General features: G+C 39.4%; 1 long non-coding RNA gene across 1 annotated transcript; it reads left to right on the top strand.

Moving 5' to 3' along the window:
* The first annotated feature begins 13,650 nt into the window (after positions 1–13,650).
* Positions 13,651–20,529, top strand: LOC129366026 (uncharacterized). The gene is made up of 4 exons (XR_008606574.1): positions 13,651–13,691; positions 13,908–13,968; positions 15,446–15,502; positions 19,990–20,529. It is a non-coding gene; the product is annotated as an uncharacterized LOC129366026 (long non-coding RNA).
* The last annotated feature ends 1,170 nt before the right edge of the window (positions 20,530–21,699 follow it).

Raw genomic sequence — 21,699 nt, 5'->3', positions numbered from 1 at the left:
AGTTTGCTTTTTTCTGTCAATAGTCAAGCCCTCCTGGGTCTTCTTCCATGGTGCCCACGATGACTCAAAATGTGGCAGATGGTGTGGTTAGAAGGTGACGTACCTTGACCTTGGAACTCAGCTTGAGTTGGTTTTGGATGTTCTTCTTGGCACTTTCTTCGACCATCTGCACCATCTGCCTGACCGGCCTGAAGCTGCTTTTCCATTCACATCCTGAGAGTTTGGCTGCAGCCCCGTGATCTGTATACTTTTTAACAAATTTGGAGAGCGTGGCCACAGGAACATGATGCTGCTTGCAGATGGTCTGACAACTTTTACCTTCAATACAGATAACTATAGTCGCCTTTCGGAGCTTGTCAAACAGCTTCTCTGGTTATTGTCTTCTTCGTTATGGCACACATCATTAGTAGAATATTTGTTCCATCAAACCAGATAAATGACATCAAATACTAAGATTAAGAAAATTAAAACCCACACGTTTCCATACAATTTCAACATAACTTTGTAAAATATACAGCACTAGAAAAAAATTAAGAGACCGCTTAAAATGATCCGCTTCTCTGATTTTACTTTCTCCAGGTCTATGATTGGGTGAAATGAACATTGCTATTTTATTCTATGAACGTCTGACAGCATGTCTCTGAGATTCCAAGCAAAAATTTAGTATTTATCTGCAGAAAATGAGAAATGGTCAAAATAACAAAAAAAGATGCAGTGCTTTCAGACATTAAATAGTGCAAAGAAAACAAGTTCATGTTCATTTAGAAACAACGATGCGAATGTTTTAACTCAGGAAAAGTTCAGTATCAATATCTGGTGGAATAACCACAAATACGGATTTGTATACTGAATGGGGTTCAGTGCAGAGGTCTCTTAATTTCTTTTCCAGATCTGTGCATCAAATTATTTCTTACATCATTCTGTTTCAGCCTGTATATGCTGTTGTCACCAGAGGGCGCTATTTATCCACTTCAATGAAATCTTTTTCTCTCTGTAAAATGTCATTTATGGAAAAAGTCTGCATCTATGCCAGTCTCAGTCTCTCTGCTCTCTGTCGACGCTGATCTCATTGAGTCTCTCCGGGGTTTGGGTCAGGCTAGTTTGTCAGACAACTTTGGAGCAGGTATTGGTACTGTTAACAGATTGCACGGCGGTCAAATCCTGGTGGAAATCTCCATGAAACATGGCGGCAAAGGGAAGCATGAAGTACCTTAAAACCTCTTGGTCGACGGCTGATCGGACTTGAGAAAACAAAGCAGACCAACACCGTAAGACAACACAGCTCCGAAAATCTTCACTGACTACGAAACCTTCTTTCTGGACCTCAAGCCACATGGATCCTGTGTCTCTTCACTGTTCCTCCAGACTCTTGCTCCCCAAATAAAACACAGTTTTTGTCGCCCATGCTCAGGAAACATCTCTTTGTGATTCCAGTCACAAATTGTGAATTTCCCCTAAAACTCCTGGGTTGGTTCTGCCTTACAGTCTTGTTAAGCTTGCAGTTGTGCATTTTTTTCTACCACTCAACTTTATTTTTATTGTGACTGAATACAGTCTTCCCCATCCCCCAATGAACCTCTTTAGCAATGATATATTGAGTCAGTGACCACATGCGAAACAACCATCGACTCAGCAGTTCCAGAGACTGTGCATACAAGAACATGGCTGTGCAAATCATAACTGTCTATATGACTGTATGTGGTGTTACACAACATTCTAAAGAGAAATGGCTTTTATTAGTAGTCAGCCAAAATGACTAGAATGTCAATATTACAATCAAATATAGCACATTTAAGAACAACAGTTGACTAAAAATGCGTCAAGAAAAGACATTTCCAAGTGACTTAATGAATTAGACAAGGAGAAATCTTGACTGTGAGTAATAGATTCAGCCTGAACTGATGAGACACTGTTGCCTTTACTGTGCTTGTTTTTTTAAGCCCCTGATCAAGAACCCACTTACTTTTCAGCACAGGGATCTAATTAAAACCCATCCATAACAGGCTTTTCCAACAGGAATACAAGTCCAACTCTGATGTACTTGAGTGGTGCGCGAGAAGCTGAGTGTGATGCGCTGCTGGCTGCACTCCGCTTCAAATTTACAAGGAAGACTAAAGAATATCATTACAGTGCTTGGGAATTAAAAGCATTTTTCAAACATTGTCACACTTTTGGAAATTAAAACAATGTCTCACTGTCAAGAGAGGGAAAGCAAAATTCTATTATTTATGAACCCGACCGCGTTGGACACAGAAGAAATGTGGTACTCCTCGCAGCAAAAACACGCTTAATGTCGTTTAACAGGAGGCAAGAAAGCTCCATTCGGCTCTAAACAACATTATTCAAATTGGGCCTGAGCCGCGCGCCAGAATAGAAACGCGTATTAGGGATTCAAAAATGTGCAAATTGTATATTCATTTGAGGTCACTGGGTTGCAAATTAGTCCACACAGGAAGCGATGCAGCAGGATGCATGGAGTCGCGTGAAAAGGACGCACAAAGAAGACGTGAACGCTAAGATGAACTGTCTGAATGGTGGAAAATGTGGCAGGCACCATCGCTGCTGGCTTCCTCATAAATCAGAGGCTGCACCTCAATCATGGCTGTCTAATTAGGGGCAATTAGCTTAAGTAATTCACTGAGAGAGAGCAGTCATCCAGTGTCTTTGTTAGAGCAAGTGCTTTTGTCTGGCAGGAATGTCTGAGAGGTATTTTAATACAGATGTATGATCTTATCTTTCTTACGGAGCAGTTAATATAATTTATCCAATCGCACACATGGAAAAGGCTGCAAAAGACGCATCTCCTCCCTTCCTCTTAGCGTCAGTGCTTTATGAATCATGCGCAACGCGGATTGAGACACAGGGACAATCTCAAACGGAGCTGGCACCAGAGAGAAGAGGCAGGTAAAGGACCTGGTGGATTTCTCACTCGCTTCCTCAGCCGTCTCGGTTTCTTCGAGAGCCTAATATTTCTGCCGGCTTGTAATCTTGTCAGTGATGACAAGGGAGGAGGTATGAAACTGAAGGAGGGACAGGGTTTGGTCTGAGGCTTCCCGGGCCACATGTTTGAACTCTTTCGATGCTGAGAAGGAGAAATTCAATTCACAAACTCATTTTGTGGCCATCGACAAATTCCTCTTCTGATTGAGGTTGAGGATGGTAGAGTTCAGTCGTAACTTGGAGAAAGTCCTCCATCTTCATGTGCAAGTTACTGGCAGCATGAACGAGAAAAACAGGCCCTTGGCATGATGCTACCTCCACCGTGCCTCACACTTGATTCTGTCTTTTTAGGGCTTGGAAGCTTCACCTCGACTCTTCCAAGCATTTTTTTTTCTTTTTGCTATTGAGAATTAAAAGTTCAAAGGTCAAACCCAAAACTTGACTTGTTGTTTAAATGAACATGGGCACTTGTGCTTTAGCATTTTAAAGATAACAATGAGTAGCTCCTGAACAATGTAATCAATAGTTTTTCATTTCAAGTTGGCAGTTCGGGTCAAATGGTTGAAATGGAGACACTGTAAGGTGATCCAACAAAAAAATGATCCCAAATATACATCAAAACCAATATTTGAAGGCTTACACTGACCGTCCTGAATTGCCTTTTGACCTTGTATTTCAGAAGGTAGAAAATATTTTAAAGCTGCGTCTAGAAACCTGACAGAGTTTTGAACTGTGTGTTGCAATATATTTATCACTTTGACTGCGCTGCTTATTTTTTTCATCCATTACAGCGGATGGCGGAGTTTTTTTTTTTTTTTTTAGTAATTCAGTGACTCTGCCTTTGGAAAAAAAAATCTCTTTGATGCAGACTGAGGATTAAAAGTGCATCCACGCTGAGCTCTGACCTCATGTAAAATAGTGCTATTTAGAGTTTTATGAAAACGGTGGAAAAAAAAATAAAAATGGACAGCTGAGTACTTAACCTGAAAAACAGCCAAAACTTCAGAGGCCAGTGAAAGCCCAGTGACTGCTACCTTGCTGGTCTTTATCAGTCAGTGAATTAAAACTGACTGCAGAGAGACAAAAGCACAAATGATTCTTTTCCCCTCATAGTGGAAAGACATAAACGCATCTCACAACCTGCGAAATGTAAGTATTTAGACTCAGTTTCAGATATTGCTGTGAACAAAAATGAACAGAAAAGACATTTATGTTAAGAACGCATACGCATGTCACATGCATTAATCAGCATAATGTTCCGCTTCATTTTTGTCCTTTTCGCTGTGTGTGTCCTGTAACCTGTCATTCTTTTGTCCTTTTGTAATGTCCACAGCTCTGCCTGCATGCGCTCCCCGGAGCCTCCCTCTAATTGGTTGGTGTGTGAACACTGTGAAATGGGGGGAAAATCATTCCATTATCTTGGTCTGCAGGTTTCAGACGAGGGAGAAGTAGACCCGAATTTGCTCCTGTTGATACAATTTGCTCTTTGCTCTGACAGAAAGGCTGAAAGGACAGAAATCAGCACCTAAAAACAGCTGCTGCTTTCTTTCACATTTCGCCGTCTTGCAAGTGAAATCTTCAATGCGTTTTATTGGTATTTAATAGGGTAAAGTTGGGCAAAGATGTAAAACGGAAGATTTTCTTTTTTAGGGTCTTCACTTTGGGGTTTTTACAAATAAGATTCTGAAAATGCAGCATGTTTTTATGCAGGTCTGTCGCAATAATACTTACCGTTACATCAGTTGAAAATGGTCTCAAAACAACAATGCCATCGTTTTATCGCAATAACTTCTGGGACAATTTATTGTGCAGCTAAATGTTTTATTGTGACAGGCCGACATTTATGTTCGCCCTTCTCAGTCTCATCTGGATAAAATCCGGTCCAATCCAGCTTACATCATTACATTTGCATATTTCTATGCACTACCAGAATAAATCCGTAATCTCACACATTTAAAGAAAATTAAAGCAACCTATTTATTTTATTTCTTTCTTCATTTTTAAGTGAATCGGTTAAATGAATGACTCATTTCACATTTCTTCTTGATTCGGAAGTGATGTGTGACGAACAAGTAACGCTTCATATTCATGCATTAGTGCATTAATGTTTTCTCTGGAATTAGACTCAAAGCTCAGATGGTCACGTGAATTTTCCATTTACTGAAAACAGTAAACACCGCCAGCCTCACATCCTCATTTCCTGTGCTTCCTATGTCGAAGGATACAAGTCATGCTCTGATAACACAATTAGCGTCTCCTGGAGATCAATAGCCCCAGAGCTCACAGATAATTAGACATCGAGACATGGCAGAGAGAGAAAAACTGAGACAAATGGACTCATTTGACTTCTTTCGTAATATGTTTCTATGATCTGCTGCAAGTCGATGGGAGCTCACTGTGTTATTATTGTTATTATTATTATTAGCAAGATGTTGTTGCAGTAGGTTAAATGTTGAATGCTTTCCATTTTTGTGTGTGTGTGTGTGTGTGGGGAGGGAGAATTACTTCCTTTTAATTCGATCAAAATTGTTTATAAGTAGAGTCAAAACCAAAATAGTTATCGGTGACTCAACTTTGGGGTATTTTTCTCAAGTTTTTGTGATATATTGAACAACAGGTATTGCAGTTCTGAGAGGTGGTGTTTTTTTTGGTTTATCAATCTGACACAATTTGTTGGGTTCTGGTCGTCCTTCTGACAACAGGCGTTGCTGGTGTATAACTCCAGCCTATGATTTCTGAGTCTCATTGTCACCTTTGTCTTGTAAAACTGCTCCACCATCCTGGAAATCTCATCAGTATGGTCACCTTTAAAGGTATAGACATTGTTGTGTTGTTCAGTCAAGCAAAATCCAATGTAATTCTACAAATATGTGTGAAAACACATTGAAATTTGCAGTTGTACCATGACAAAATGTGACAAAAGGTCAAGCAGGACCTACTCAATCCAGTTGACAAACTTCTTCCTGACAATAGAAAATATGTTCCAGAGAGAGAGAGAGAGCTTGGTTTACGTCTTTATGCCTTAAAATTATTTATTATGTTTGGGGACAAAATGTGCGTTAGCGCCCACAACAACAACAACCAGTGATTCAGTCATACTGTTGCTTTGACACCTTTGCTTCCTACTCCCAATAGTGCTGTACACACTTGAGAAAAAAAAAAAATCTCATTATCATCTCTGAATGTTCACCTCTTTAATTTCATTATTTTAATCCTGACCTTATCCAGGCAATTTACATATGAATTAAAAAGGATAATGTCAGTGGTTGTGGACTGAAAAGAGTGGCGGCTCACATTTGCATACTTTTGAAGGGAACCAGCGAACTGTTTTTAAAATATGAACAGAGTGAGCGCTGAGCAGCGTTCTCCGCGTAAATGTCCTGTTAAGCGTCAACACGCAGGAAATGATTGAACCCATTAAAATGTGTGTTTAACAAGCAGAAAATGTGGACGAAAAATAAAAAGCCGGTAGATCAAATTCCGGAGAGGACGAGTTTACAATTCAGTCAGATGGCAAGGAGAAAAAACACATTTGTTGGCCTTGTAGTTTCAGAGTTGAGCTATTGCAGATGTTGCAATATTTTTCTGGCAGGGGAAATTCTGCCTGCAGGATTTAGTTTGTTTACACCATGCATCTAATTACTCAATCAGACCTCATCTAATCTCTGGAGAGAGGTCTGAGCTCTGTTGTCTTGTGAGTGTGACATTATACCTCAAGTGCATGGTGCTTTCAAAAACCACTGACCATCTACACATGAAAGGAGGACAGACAGTCCTAAAATGATGCAGCTACTTAAAAACACTTCAAGTGCATAAAGAAAACCTGCTTGTCTGTAGCTGCAGAAGGTACATTAAATGATCCCAAAGGGACACATAGAGATTTTTTGGATGATGATGAACACATCTACAAACCTTGACATACGAGGAGTCCACAGATAAATGATAAAACAAAGCATTGCATAACCAGCCTTTGGAAAGGATCAACCTTTCTCCCACGCTCCCAATGTGACTGGTAAACTCCGGGCCTTGGCAGTCGACCTGTGCTTCAGAACATAAATTTGGCAGAGCGACTCAGTCCGTTTCAAGGACAAAGATGAAACGAGGCGAGCGGTGCTTTGTATTTGGTCGCTTTATCTTTTTCTGAATCTCTGGAGATTTCTAACCCAATAAAGCTCAGTATCTGCTGTCCCATCTCATGTACCACATCCAATATTGATTGGCCTCACAAGTCACTTGTCACAGGTTGTTCCTAAGTAAATATATCAGAGGGCTTGAAGAAGATTGGATGGAAATTAAAAAAAAACCCAAAACATTTTTACCTTGTAAGCTGTAATGCAGAGAGCTGTTTTGATTATGTAATCTCTGTGTCCACTAGAGGGCGCAGTGGACCAAGCAGGCTGAGACATTGGAGGGCGGAGCCAACGGGTTTGCTCTTGCTCACCTGGATTTCATCAGCCATCAGACTTGGGTTTGCTTTTAACTTTAACATGTTACTTCTGACTGGAAGTAACATGTAGTGATGCTCTAAAATGATCTGCATTTCAGTTTCACTAAAGGACAACGAACCACACTGCTTTCCGGAAGATTTATCTTGGTTCTCAGCAGAGACTGAGTTCACTGACGGATCACTCTTCTACCATCAGAGCTGGATTTGAAGAAGACCTTCTGGAGACACATCGATAATTTCGAATCGTTGAAAAACGTTCAAAGATAACCAGCTGGAGATAGTCAGCACTTAAAGAGGTGGACACAAGACTGACTGTTAATGTTAACATGTCTGCCTACTCTCTCTCTCGCTCTCTTGCTCTGCACTTCATCTTCACTGTATTAACAGGACAGTGGGTGATTTAGCATAGCTCAGGCATCATCACTCAAATGCCATCTCCTCCTTAAGCAATCACCTTATAATTCTGTCACACCGCCACTCTGAAGCATTATAGCGGCTATCCTTGGTCATTAAATGTTAAATATTCCTCACAAACTGTATTTGGATCTTATTGCTGAATCTGTCACGAACAGTGACACAGAGAAAGAGGAAAGGCTGTCATGACTTTTAACGTGACAGTGTTACAGATTGAGAAAGATTGTTCAAATGGCTTCCACTTGCTAACAGAGGCCACACATTAAAATGACAAAATGGAAAAGGAAAAGGAGCACAAGTCTATTTTTCTGGACTTCAGGAAGGCTTTTAAAGTAAGTAGGACAAGCCAGAGCCTTCTTTGAAATGGATGAAAAACAAGAATTTTTGTACGTAGAGGAAGAGGTGGATGGCATGGAGACATGAGGCTGGAGCGGGCGTGGTTTAGTCGAGACGTCTCTTGCCTGGGCTGAATAAGTCTTGTTTTGAGATGAAAACAGTGTGGAGGAGCAACAAATGGGCACGAGATGTCCTGTTCAAACTCCCGGGTGATGCTTCCACAGTCAGCGTTTGTTTCAGAGGAGTTCAATGGACCTACCATGCAAATAAATAACCAACATCGAGTACTTAAGGCCTGGGCTCAATTACTAGTATAGGGAACCGCAATGTGCCCAATACTCTCATCCATCCCACTTTGAACCAAAGCAACTCTAGGCTAACATAATCCATCCATAAAAGTTGCAGTGGGCATCTTTTTTGCGTATTTGTTGAAACTGCCCTCATGTTGTGACAGTACAGTATTAGACAGATAATCTGTGAAAAGCAAATCAGTTTTTTTTTTTTGCCTTGTCCGTGTCACTCCTTCCTCTCTGCTATGCGACAGCTTGATTCTTCTTCACATATTATCTGTATTGCCCAGGTGACAGTGCTGCAACTTCAAAATACCACAAAGAACAAATCACGCGAAACACAAAAACACTGTCGCAGGCACATAGCCCAATGGCGCAGACCACAAGTTGATATGGAAACTCTCACCTGGCCTTTGCTGTCTCGCTGAGAACAGGAATGGCATGTGCAGCCACATGAGTTGCAGCAGCCTGTTGTGGGCAGAGCCTGTCACAACAGAGACTCTGGAGATGAATGACAGCTGGGACTCTGCAGCAACCGCTCTCTCCTGCAGGCCGCAGCCCACTAAACAGCGTCTGTGACCTGATCTGACCGTGATGGATTAGGGTGTCCGCTCGGCAGAAACCACCTGCCTCGAGTCGCAGCACACAAAAAAACATACACATGAGAGAAAACACATTTCTGAAGGGCTGTTAATTGATCAGTCGCCTGTATGTAAGGTGAGAGTTTTCTGCGTCATGCAGGGCAACATGCAACGAGACTGGGAAGCTCAGAGCGCCAGCGAAGCCAGGGCTGCTGAGCTCAAATGTCACAACAATGCAACTAAAAATAGTGACATCAATAAATGAATGAGTTTGAGTAGCGCCGAGCATCAAATATTAAATCAGAAATTATTGTTATAAATAGAGCACTGTCTCACACTGAGGCTGGCCCGGTGTGCTATTCTTACCTCGCCAGCGGTGTTTTTCTTTCTTGGAGCCTTCTAACAGAGAAACATGAGTCAACACAGGCCTGTTGGAGCCAGGTTTTTTGTAATTTTAAGAAATATGACCAGGATAGTGAGCTTCAAAACTTTTTCCATCTTTAATGTGCCACATGCCTTACCCAAATTTATCTGTTAGAACAGATCTGCTTTAATGGAAAGAAACACTTTTTCAAGTTTGAAATCATTAACACACCCTCATGTGTTTACGTCACAAAGTAGATTTTGAGCTTTTCCGTGTCCTTTATGGAAGGTGTCGTACTTATTCAAATATGAGTGTGTAGGTGCCTGTCTCTGATTGGTTGATGGAAGACGACGGACGTCCTATTGGTGGTCTCCCGGAGGTGACGGATATAAAAGCTGAAGACGTGCACTTCATGTCATCCTTCCTCAGCTCATCTCAACTGGCCACACTGTTTCATCTGTAAAATCATGTAAAGTCCTGGAGTTTGTAGGAGTCAGCTGCCGTTTATGTTTCATTAGTTTTCTCCTGTTTTCTTAGTTAGGGAGGGAAGTTTTTGTCATTTGGTTTCTTTATTTTCAATTAGGTAAGTTGGTTAATATTCACATAGTTTCCTTTAGTTTGTTCTTTTCGGCATTAGCTCACTCTGAAGTCATATGCTCCCCCGGGTGTAACAACTCAGTCCAAAAATACATCTTTTTACAATAAATAACATTATAAAATGTGCAACTTTGTGTATGTTGACCGCTTGAGAGAGGATGGATCATTTGTGTTATGACCTGGCTACCCCTAGACGGGTCGAAACGCCAGATACTGTGAGTCTCCTTTGCATAATAATCCGCAGAAACAATTGAACTCTTTCTCAGTGTCGAACATTTAATTTCTCTTCTGCTGCTTAATCAGTTGTCACCAAACCTTCTCCCCTTCGCCCTTTCTCCCCATCAGGCCCTTTCAAAATAAAACATTTCCAAATCATTTAACATTTTCATAACTCCAATTTTCAGTCTTACACGATGAACTACTGCTGTGAGGTTTATATCAATGGGATAATATTTGAGGAAAATAGGGAGGGCATGCAAATATTGGCAGGCTAATAATAAGCTGTGCAGGCTCCGACATTAAAACGCATCCCGCCTACATGAATAGACTAGACCAGTGGTTCTCAAATGGGGGTACGCGTACCCCTGGGGGTACGTGAAGCTTTTCAAAATATCTTTTAAAAAATCAGTCGGCTCCTCATAATAAGTCTTGGGAAATTATTTTGTAAAAAAGTTCGATAAAATATAAATGTGTGTTCATGCACTGAATTTTATATTCAGTATTTAGTTTCAATATCCTTTAAAATAAAACGGACCCCCCCCCCACCAAGTTAGTTTGACCCACGGACCTCTACGACCTGTCGTTATCATGACTACACTTTAACTATGGAGACGTGGCTAAAGCGCAGCAGCAATGCTGCTGAAATTACAGATAAAGTGAAAAAGAAGGCAAAACCAGAGCCGACGAAGTACAGAACGTACATGGAAAAGTATGTGTTAATGGGATTTACGTCCACGATTTTTTTAGCTTGCATGCTAGCCAACGCTAGCATGCAAGCCGGCACACCTCCAGCGGCATCTCACCACAAAACATGGACGTCGCGTTGGTAAGCCACCGGAGTTCTTCAGGAGAAAACTTTCTGAGTTCAAGTCACCCAAAGCCACAATGCGAAAAGCCTCCACTGCATCAGCCAAAGCTAAAGCCAAAAAACCGTTCACCATAGCGGAAGACCTGCTGCTCCCCGCTGCAGTTGAAACTATGCTGTACAAAAAAAAATCAGCGGATACATTAAAAACTCTGTCTAATGACGCCGTTACTTACTGTTCAAACCGAATCAAATGTTCAATGCAAAGTGATTAAAGTGCAATCTTCTTTTTTTATCCGAAGAGAGGTAACGTTCATTGTTTTTTTTTTGTGAGCAAATCTTTATTTATAAAGTCAATTTATTTTGTAAACAAAATATAATTTATTTATAATTAAGCTATAGATTTATTTGTGTGAACATTTTTTAGTTATTTATGTATATATTTAATTTTGTACCATTACGGAGACCAATATAAATTAGCAGTGATTTGCATATTTCAGTTTTGACTGGTTTTATGCCTTCCTGGTGGTCACTGTGTTCTGTTTTTCTTTTTTGTTTCTACATGCAATGTTTGTAATATGGATGTATTTGTCAGGTTCACTGATATGAGGTGTTCGGCTTTAATAAATCAGACGGTGATTTTACAGCACTGTTTTTTTCTTCCAAAAATGTTTTGTCCGTGTCAGGGGGTACTTAACTAAAAATATTATTTTAAGGGGGTACATCACTGAAAAAAGTTTGAGAACCACTGGACCAGACAGTTAAGTGTGATATAAAATGTTCTGCACAATGGGTCTCTGTTTTGTAAGACTTTAAGCTATTATGGTGTTAACGAAAAATCTGGGAACTTCAAACCAGCTGCGGAAAAAATTTTCATCAGACACTGACTGCAACTCGTTCGACTCATACGTCTCAATAAAGTTACAAAACCGTATTTATATCAATTAATATGCGAAGTAAAACCCACCATTTCAGGGCTTACATGGTTAAGAAAGGTGATCATGTTACACTATTATGCCGAGAAACACCTGTTCTCCAGCATCCCCGGCGTCCGATCCTCCAGCTTGCTTTAGTCAGGTGACCAATGGCAAACACCTGATTGACTCAGCTGTTCATTAGTCAATTGACTCTTCTGCATCGCATTCAAACTCCGGATGTGACGTCACAGATTGACGTCAATGACCAGCAGAAGCAGAGCCTTTGAATGTCCTCTGAGATCATTTGGTCGCACAAATCATTCCCTTGTCTTTGCAGTAAATGCTTGCAAACACGAAGCCATTGGAGACTCAATGGGCTTTAAGATCGGATATCCTTTCTTAAGTTTACAAGCTATGCTCTGCTCAAGGGAAATGTCAGGTCATGAAAGACCTGTTTGGCCCCCATTGTCTGAGTGCGACAAGGGGGGTCTGTGTCATGTGATTATGGTCACATGACACATGGGATGGGAAATAAGCTTCCATACACAGGAAGCTTATGGGCCAATACACCTTATGGTACATTTGTATGTATATATATATATATATATATATATATAATATATATATATATATATATATATATATAATATATATATATGTATATATATATATGTATCATTATATATATATATATATATATATATATATATATATATATATATATATATATATATATGATATATATAATGATACATATATATACATGGTACATTTATATATATATATATATATATATATATATATATATATATATATATATATATATATATATATTTATATATATATATAATATATATATATATATATATATATATATATATATATATATATATATATATATATATATATATATATAAGTAAATGTACCATAAGCTGTACAGCTTATGGTACATTTATGGTACATGGTACATACCATAAGCTATATATACATAAATGTACCATAAGGTGTATTGGCCCATAAGCTTCCTGTGTATGGAACTTCATTTCCCATCCCATGTATCATGTGACCATAATCACATGACACAGACCCCCCTTGTCCACTCAGACAATGGGGGCCAAACAGGTCTTTCGTGACCTGACATTTCCCTTGAGCAGAGCATAGCTTGTAAACTTAAGAAAGGATATCCGATCTTAAAGCCCATTGAGTCTTCAATGGCTTCCTGTTTGCAAGCATTTACTGCAAAGACAAGGGAATGATTTGCGACCAAATGATCTCAGAGGTCCAACATTCAAAGGCTCTGCTTCTGCTGGTCATTGACGTCATTCTGTGACGTCACATTCGGAGTTTGAATGAGTCAAAAAAAGGTCACGTGACCAATGAACAGCTGGGCTAGTCAGATTCAGGCAATAGGTCACGTGGCCCTTCAATATTCATTTTCTTAACCATCAAATATAAATGATATCTTAGTTATACATAAATTATATATAGATATCAAATTGAAAATACAGATATGTTGATATAGATATCTATGTGTCAGTGTAACAGAGTTACAAATGTGTTTATAAAATTTTTATTTCTAATTCATTTTATGTTGAGAATTTGTGAATTTTATCTTATTGAGTTATTTTGATTTGTTGCTTTTGCCTGCGGGGGTCGCTTTTCTGCGATTTTCCTCGATTATGTCTCCTAGACTTCCGTAGTTGCCCCAGCCCTAGCTCATCGCTTACCCCTTTGTTTCGCGCTGCTGAGGGCAAGTGAGAGGAAAGTTCGCTGCAGTGATGTATGTTTTCTGTATGAATATTGTTGTTTACTCTGAGGTTTCTACCATGTGTTGTTTATTATTGCTGTTAGTGAGTTATTTTGCAGTTTTGACAGTCATTGCCGATTTTTCTAAACAGTTTTATTATAATTTCTTTCTTTTTATTTTGGCGCGAACAACCGGTGCTAGTTAGTCTAGCACAGCTCGGATGAACTTTATTTTTATTTTCACATTTAGGGCTGGAGTGTAAGGAGAGGATTTGGAGAGGAAGCTAATTTGTTTTGTTCTTCTCTCCCAGGTATGTGTTTTATTTTAAGTTATACTTTTAATCTTTTAATTTAACTCTGTCCCCCTGTATTGTAATGTTGTGGCCACCAGGTGGTGTTTTTCTCTTCTTGTTTTTAGTTTATTATTTTTGTGAGATTTCTTTTTTTTCTGTTGACTCTTGTTGAGTCTAAAAGAAAAAAAAATAATACTAAATGAATTGTTAGTAGACAGCGTTGTTTCGCGCTGCTGAGGGGCTGGAGCGTAAGGAGAGGATTTGGAGAGGAAGCTAATTTGTTTTGTTCTTCTCTCCCAGAATAAAGAAAAACTTGATCGAAATCTGATTGAAGCTTTCTTGAAGAGATCCGTTACATCAATACTTATCCACATATAATTTATATAAAATTTACATTTGATGGTTAAGAAAATGATTAGCGACTAAATGATTGCAGAGGGGATACAGGTCTTTGAAGTCAATCTATGACGTTTCATTCAGGCTTCGAGTTTGCCACAGGAAGGTCACGTGACCAATACCAAACATCTGATTGGCTCAGCAAGTCATTGGTCACGTGACCTTTTTTTTTGTCGCATTCAAACTCCGAATGTGACGTCACAGATTGACGTCAATGACCAGCAGAAGCAGAGCCTTTGAATGCTGGACCTCTGAGATCATTTGGTCGCAAATCATTCCCTTGTCTTTGCAGTAAATGCTTGCAAACACGAAGCCATTGGAGACTCAATGGCTTTAAGATCGGATATCCTTTCTTAAGTTTACAAGCTATGCTCTGCTCAAGGGAAATGTCAGGTCATGAAAGACCTGTTTGGCCCCCATTGTCTGAGTGCGACAAGGGGGGTCTGTGTCATGTGATTATGGTCACATGACACATGGGATGGGAAATAAGCTTCCATACACAGGAAGCTTATGGGCCAATACACCTTATGGTACATTTATATAGATATATCAATATCTGTATGATATATGTCTATCTCTATAGATATATAGAGATATATCTATAGAGATATATATCTAATATAGATATATATCTATAATTAGGTCTACAATATATTTTTATGTCTTTGTGTGGAGACATATTTAATTTCTGTGAATGCCATTTTTACACTTTGTCACTTAAGTTGGAGAAAATGTAAAAAAGTAAACACTAAGGGATCGTTTCTTTAACCATAAATCCCAGAAAAAAAACATTTGTTTCAATTCATGATTAGACAGACACAATGTGACCCTGCCTAATATGCCAGTATTATATGCAGTTTCTCTTACTTGTATCTGTGTGTGAGACCAGACATCATCAAAAAGGGATGATTAGACGACTAAGATATACACAGAGGATTATTGTTTCAAAAGAACACTAACAAATGGAATTATGAACAGAAAATGCAAATAAACCAAAAACAACAACAAGTCAACAAGTACTAAAAACATATACTAAAAACAATTACCATTAATTTTATTTTATAACATTGATTTAAAGTTGCAGTTTGTCTTTCTGTAGAGTGAGTGGACAACCTTTGCAGACACTGGCAGTGGGGACACAGAAGATGATATGTGGGTAAGACAACAATGTAATGCAGTGAAAATAAATCAAAGCATACTAAAAAAATTTAACCAATCGTTTCAGTGAGGAAAGGGTTCAGTTTTCAGTGCTTCTCTGACGAATTAGAGAAAGACGTTGGATGGACTGACAAAAAACAATGCAGAAGGAGCCGTAACCCTCTTTTCAAAATCATATTTATAAGACATGGAGAAAAAAAACAAGGGGGAGGAAATGTTCCACACGTAGCCAGGATGTAGGGAAACGCAGGCAGGCGGTGGTTGTCGAGAAAATAAAAGTGAGAAAGTGGAGAAACATGCAGAGCTGTCATGGCAACATTCTAAAAATGGCAAAATAGCAGCTAATTACCACCTCCACCCACTGCTATGATATGTACTGAATATAATGGTGAAGGTGACAGGACACCTGCTAAAAAACCTCACCTGGTTATCAGCTGCAGGTAGAGGGCAGTGTGTCTAGAGACTACCTCAGATTCTCCTCAGCTGCTTTCTTCTCTGCAGGCAAAATGTGTGCAAACCAGCAAAGGTTGCTGCTGGTTGTGCTTTTGTCACAGTCTGGATGCTTATTTTCAGCATGCTGATTGCGCCGCCGTTCCGAGGAGGATTTGAAGGGAGTTTGTGGAGTCGTAAGTGCAAAAAGTTGTGAGCAATGAGTGTCGTAACTAAAGCGGCCTCAGAAGAAGCACGCAGAATTTCTGAAAAGTCAAACTAAGAACTCCTTGGATCACCGTTTCCAACGCTGCTCTTCAGGGCGCACTGCCCTGCATGCTCTAGGTGTTTCCCTGCTTCAGCGTTTCCCTGGTAGTTAAGATAATGCTTAACCACCATCATCTGAATCGATCCTTAAGGATCAGCTTTAGATCAGATTTTTATCTAGAGCAGTGGAATCAACTTGTTCACCACGTGATGTTTTTCTAATACCCCAAAATATGTTTGCACGTGTTGGAAGATGTGCTGCTTTAGGAAAAACAATGCCACGGCATTATTTCGCATTTCGTGGCACAGGATGCGTTTGCCAGGGAATTCTATATTTTTTTGACATGCTAAAAAAAGAACAAAGCAATATCACGCTAAGTCACACCAGATGTAGTTATAGTTCCTTCATAGCTTCACCCCAACTCCTATTGCCCTCCACTGCTGCACTGAACAAAAAGGGTCACCAAATACATGACTGACACATAAAGTATATAAATAAATATCTACTTTTCATTGGAGTCCAAGTCATTCTATGTTATTCTGATACTGTGTATTATAAATGTGCAAATAGTGCGCATACTACTTAATAATAACATCACTTATCACAACATTATGCCACTCTATGCAAATGATCTTTTCATGTCGTTTTACTTGCATAGACACATCAAGTCTCTCTTCTAGAGAAAACTTCAAAAGGTTGGGATTATCTGCCATAAACCCTTCACCCTGTATCTCCAGATTGAGGTTAAACTCAGTGCTTTCTACTGCAGACAAGATAATGAGTTGCCATCACGACTTCACATAATTCAGCTTCAAAATATGCTGAGTAAAAAAATAAAAGGCTGGAATCTGACACGATGACAGTTTTCTTCAATTATTTTACTGTAGCACAACTTAACGAGTAATCTAAGCTTGTTTATTTGATCTTTGTTTTGCTCTGGTGTGAGCAGGATGCAGAAAAGGAGACCTGGGTGAAAATAAAGGCACGCAAAAATATGCATTTGTCACATTACGAATGCAACCAAGCTCTGTCACTTCTGAGGTCAGAATGAACTCTCTGACGCTCTCTTCTGAGGGAAATTAATTCTTCTGATGAATTCTGCATTTCTACACATTTTCCTCCCTCGTTTCAGGTCAACTTTAAAGTGAAGTTTTCCTACGTCTCTTCCAGGCCAGTGCCAGTGTTTTGATATTTAATGTTAGTTCGACATGAAAATAAAGATTTTTTTTTCTTTAGATAAGGAAGCGGTGGTGAAAAAAGTATACCAGTAATAGATGCAAATGTATCAGTTCGCTTCAGTTCTCTCACTTTTCTGATGTATTATTATTATTACTTATTTATTTATTTTCATTTATGCAAATGTCGGAGAGTGTTATGGCCAAGTGTGTTGGACTGTACTAGTCATTTCACTCAGCAGCAGGAAAAAAAAAATGAAATGAATAAATAATAACTGGAAAATCTTGATGAAAAATTTATTAAAAAAGAGAGAACATTTCTTCTAAAAAATGAAAATAAATCAAATGAAAAACTGGATTTAGAGAATACTTTTACTGCGGATCATCCGTAGTTATTACAATAACCATCTTTGTTTGTAACGCATACAGGTATCGAATCTCTGAAAGGTCCTGTTCGGCGCTGCACAGATGGGGAAAGTAAGATGAACCACCAGCATAAACTTTATTTAGGGGACATAAGATCCTCCAATCTAAACTGAGCTGGCTCCATGATAAGCAATTAAACTCCTGGGATAAACCCCCCCCCAAAAAAAACACTGGAAAGAAAGAAGGATCAGAGACGATTGAAAGGAATGTCTCGGCGTCTGTGGATGTTATCTGATTCTTACCACTAATATGATCCCTAATAAAATAGGTTATTTGTAGAGGCGAAGATTTGTCAGGAGATTAGATTACTGTTTCTCAAACTTCAGTACTCTGAGTTCTTCCAGTTTACAGTCTGAGATGTTTTCCCAGCAGGAAGCTTCGCCATTGGACACACATGGCTTTCTGGCCAGCTTCACTGTGTCACTGATGAGCTCTGCAGCACAAGCTAATAATCAGCATTCCCCGCTGACAGATGGCACGGCATGTCTGGACTTTCGCACTTATAAAAGGTGACAGTTTAGAGAAGTGGCTCTTCGCAAACTCTGGCTTTTCCAAGTGTTTGCACTGTAAGGAGAGCAGAGTCAAAAGCGGGCAGCTCTCATCAGAAGTGCAGAGGAAGTCCACCCAGATGTGTCTCCTTCAGAAGTTAATTTGTAAAGACAACAAAAAGAGCATCTGGAATGAGTTCTGTGGGTTTTTTTTTAATGCAGAGGTGAAAAGAGGGCAAAAAGTTCCATCTTTGCATGATTTAAAGTTGAATCCACAGACTCTGATTGGCCAAGAGATTTTGTATTTCAGAACCTGCAAAAGTTCTTACAGACAATTTAAAATTCTTTAAATTGCGACACTCAAAAATACAGTCATACAATATAAAGGTTGGCTGAATGTAGATGGTTTGAGCACTCATCCTGTGTGATTGTAAAGAATACACCAAGGAGTCCTGGCAGCGGGACTCGACGTACCGTTAATTATGGAGCTGCGGTGTGCCAAATTGCTTTGTTACCGAGGTTTCCAGTCACCCTGTTGGAAGAGGGCACATGCTCTTGATTAAGGGAAAGATAACTATCAGCTTTATTTAGATTACTGGTGGACCTGAGCAAACGCACAGTTAATGACATTAGAAAACCAGACTGCATCCTTTAATATGGAGAAATGAGTAGCAGCATAAACAAATGGAGGGTCACAGTGAGCTTACAGTCTACCTTCAGTTTCTACAAGCCGTGTTTTGTACACCTCACTCTAGGGCCTCCACACGCAGCTTGTTCAGTGTTTCTTTAGCAATAATTAAGCGCCGGTATGCGGGAGAGTAGCTGGCTGCGGTACGATTGTGACACAAAATTTATTCCCTGCAAATTTATGCAGAACTGAAAGTCTGTGCCCTGTACAATGTTTGTGATTCGTACCGAAGGCCGGCGCTGCTGAATAAGTTGGGAGGAAATCATTTAACCAATCCAGGCAATGAAGTGACAGAAAGCAACAGAGCATTTACTGAGATTAGAGTCAGAGGTGAATGAATGTATGTCATGGATTATGCGTGTCGGAGGATCACAAAATGACTAAATAAGAAATATCCTGATTTAGTTTTGTGTTCTGTTTGTTGCAACTTCACAGAAAAAGCCTCGTTTGCCTTGATCCAATCTCATCTGGTTTAAACTTTATTGTGACAAAAATTCATTATGATACAACAACGTTTTTTTCTCGAAGCATAAATTAATAGTTTGCTGAAAATGCTATCCATCAGAAAACAAAACCAGTAGTTGCCACAGCAGCTGCTAATAAAAAACACAGAGAATCTATGCTCTTTAGCTTTTGCTACAACAAAGCTTGAATTATGATGATCATATTTAGCTTTAGCAGAGTGGAGGAATAAAATTTTAAAAACCTGCTCATTCAGCTAGCTTCTGGTGTTTGTGGTTTCGTGTGGGCAAACAGACTTCACTGTTTGTTGACAAATTTGCCAGGCTGATGTACTAATGAAAAGAGCTGCAATTTACACAAATGTATTTTATTATTTTTTTCATAGAACAAATCCCACAAAGCAATTCTTTCTTATTATTCTCAGCACCAGGTGTGAAGCGTAGTTAGTAAAGCTCGACACATTGTTTGAGACGTATTCTGAATCATGACAGGATGTGTTTAGTGAGTTGTTTTTTGTTAGATTTAGATTTTGCTTTCTGTCTTGCACAGTGACAACAAAAGGAATTGTGATTCTCCGTCTTCCCGTCGTGGCATTGACGTTGCCAAGCTCAACAACAACACTGGATTAGAAAAGTATTGAAGACGCCTCTAATCGAATGCCTGATATTTTTGGACACTTGACGGAAGAACGCAAAGGAAAACTTGATGACGACAAAGTACACATGATTGAGCACCGTAACAAAATTATGATTGGTTAACTAATACAACTTGAATTAGCATGTTGTTGCTCCCTTAACTGATTTGATCCTCTTATTAAGTGAATTTGACCTGGATAATGTAGCAGTAAAAAAAAAAAAAAAAAGTTCTTAAAACAGGATGAAACCATTATTACATTTGTGCTTTACTGGCATTTGGATCACATTAGTATTAGACAAACACTAATGAACTAATATATGTGGCCTCCTTGTCAAACCCTGCATTGAAATATACCACAAACTCATATATTTTACAGTATGAGACCTTTACCCTCTCTCCTTACTACTACTGGTTCTCCTAAGTATGTTGCTATTCTCGTCTGGTCCAGGTTGTGTGAACTCATTTGTGTGTATCTTCTCGTCTCTTTTGAGTGGATCCATCTTCATGTCCCTGACATCAAGTGTTTTCTCCTCTTTGCTTCCTTGTTCCTTGGCACTTTTGTGCAGAATGAATAAAATGAACTGCGATTCAAGCTCTCTGTGTCCTTCTTTCTGAGGCTGTAGGTGGTTTAGCTGTTTGTTGTAGTCCTGCCTATTTGTGCAGCCGAGGCTGGTAACGAAAGATGTAGACCACTGTAGCACACACGCCACGACAGAGGCGTGTGTGCTCCCAGTGGCGAAATTAATGACGACGGCAACTTCAAACCCGAGGCAAAGTACGGCCATAATATTGGCTTTCTGAAAAATGGGGCATGAAGGAGCTGCTTTTGGATTCTGCACTTCAACAACACATGGCCTTCGAAAGACATCAAATCTTAACTTGGTAAACTGTGGAGTCCAGCTAGTGTATTTACATTGGCCTCTCAATTAAAAAAAAAAAAAAAAGAAAGATGAAGAAAGGGATTCAGTATAAAAGTAAAATATCTGGAGAAAAATCACACACAAAAAAAAAAAACAGCTTAAGTCGCATTTGAGCCATACAGCAATAATACCCGTTCACCTGATGGCCACTTACAGTGTGAATAGTCGGTCGTCAGCAACTGCAGACCCTGCTGCATAATTTGACATGGCTACCACTTTGTACCTGCTTTGCTATAACACCTCTAACAATGGGCCGTGGGATATATGGCTGCGAGGAAATTTCACAAGTGAGGCGACGTCTACGAGCTTGTTCAGGCAGTCAAGCTGTGCTGTTTTCCTCACTCGTGATCTTTCTCACACTCTGCAGAATATCCCAAGCATAACCCAGTGATTTGGGGATTTTAGTCGAGGCGCAAAACATTCAGCGGCTCTCTGAAGTTTCATGCAATGCTCCTGCCTGCTTTTGTTTGTCTTACACATAAAAATCTGAATGGTGCGGTGTGGATTTGTATTCAGTCCCCTTTATTTTGATACGTCTAAAAAAGCGTCTGGTGGAATCAACTACCAAAAAAATTAGCAGCTCTCGTTGCAAAAAAAAAAAAAAAAAAAATTGGTTCTGCAATGGCTAAGAAGTCTGACTGCAAATGTACATTAAAGTTATCAGGTTTTCCATTGTAAAACAGTTTTGAAACCACTTATCGTT

The sequence above is a fragment of the Poeciliopsis prolifica genome, unplaced genomic scaffold, assembly GCF_027474105.1.
Source record: "Poeciliopsis prolifica strain line A6 unplaced genomic scaffold, Auburn_PproV2 SCAFFOLD001, whole genome shotgun sequence".
Taxonomy (NCBI): domain Eukaryota; kingdom Metazoa; phylum Chordata; class Actinopteri; order Cyprinodontiformes; family Poeciliidae; genus Poeciliopsis; species Poeciliopsis prolifica.
The sequence above is the reverse complement of the archived record's forward strand: the minus strand, read 5'-3'. Positions and strand labels throughout refer to the sequence as shown.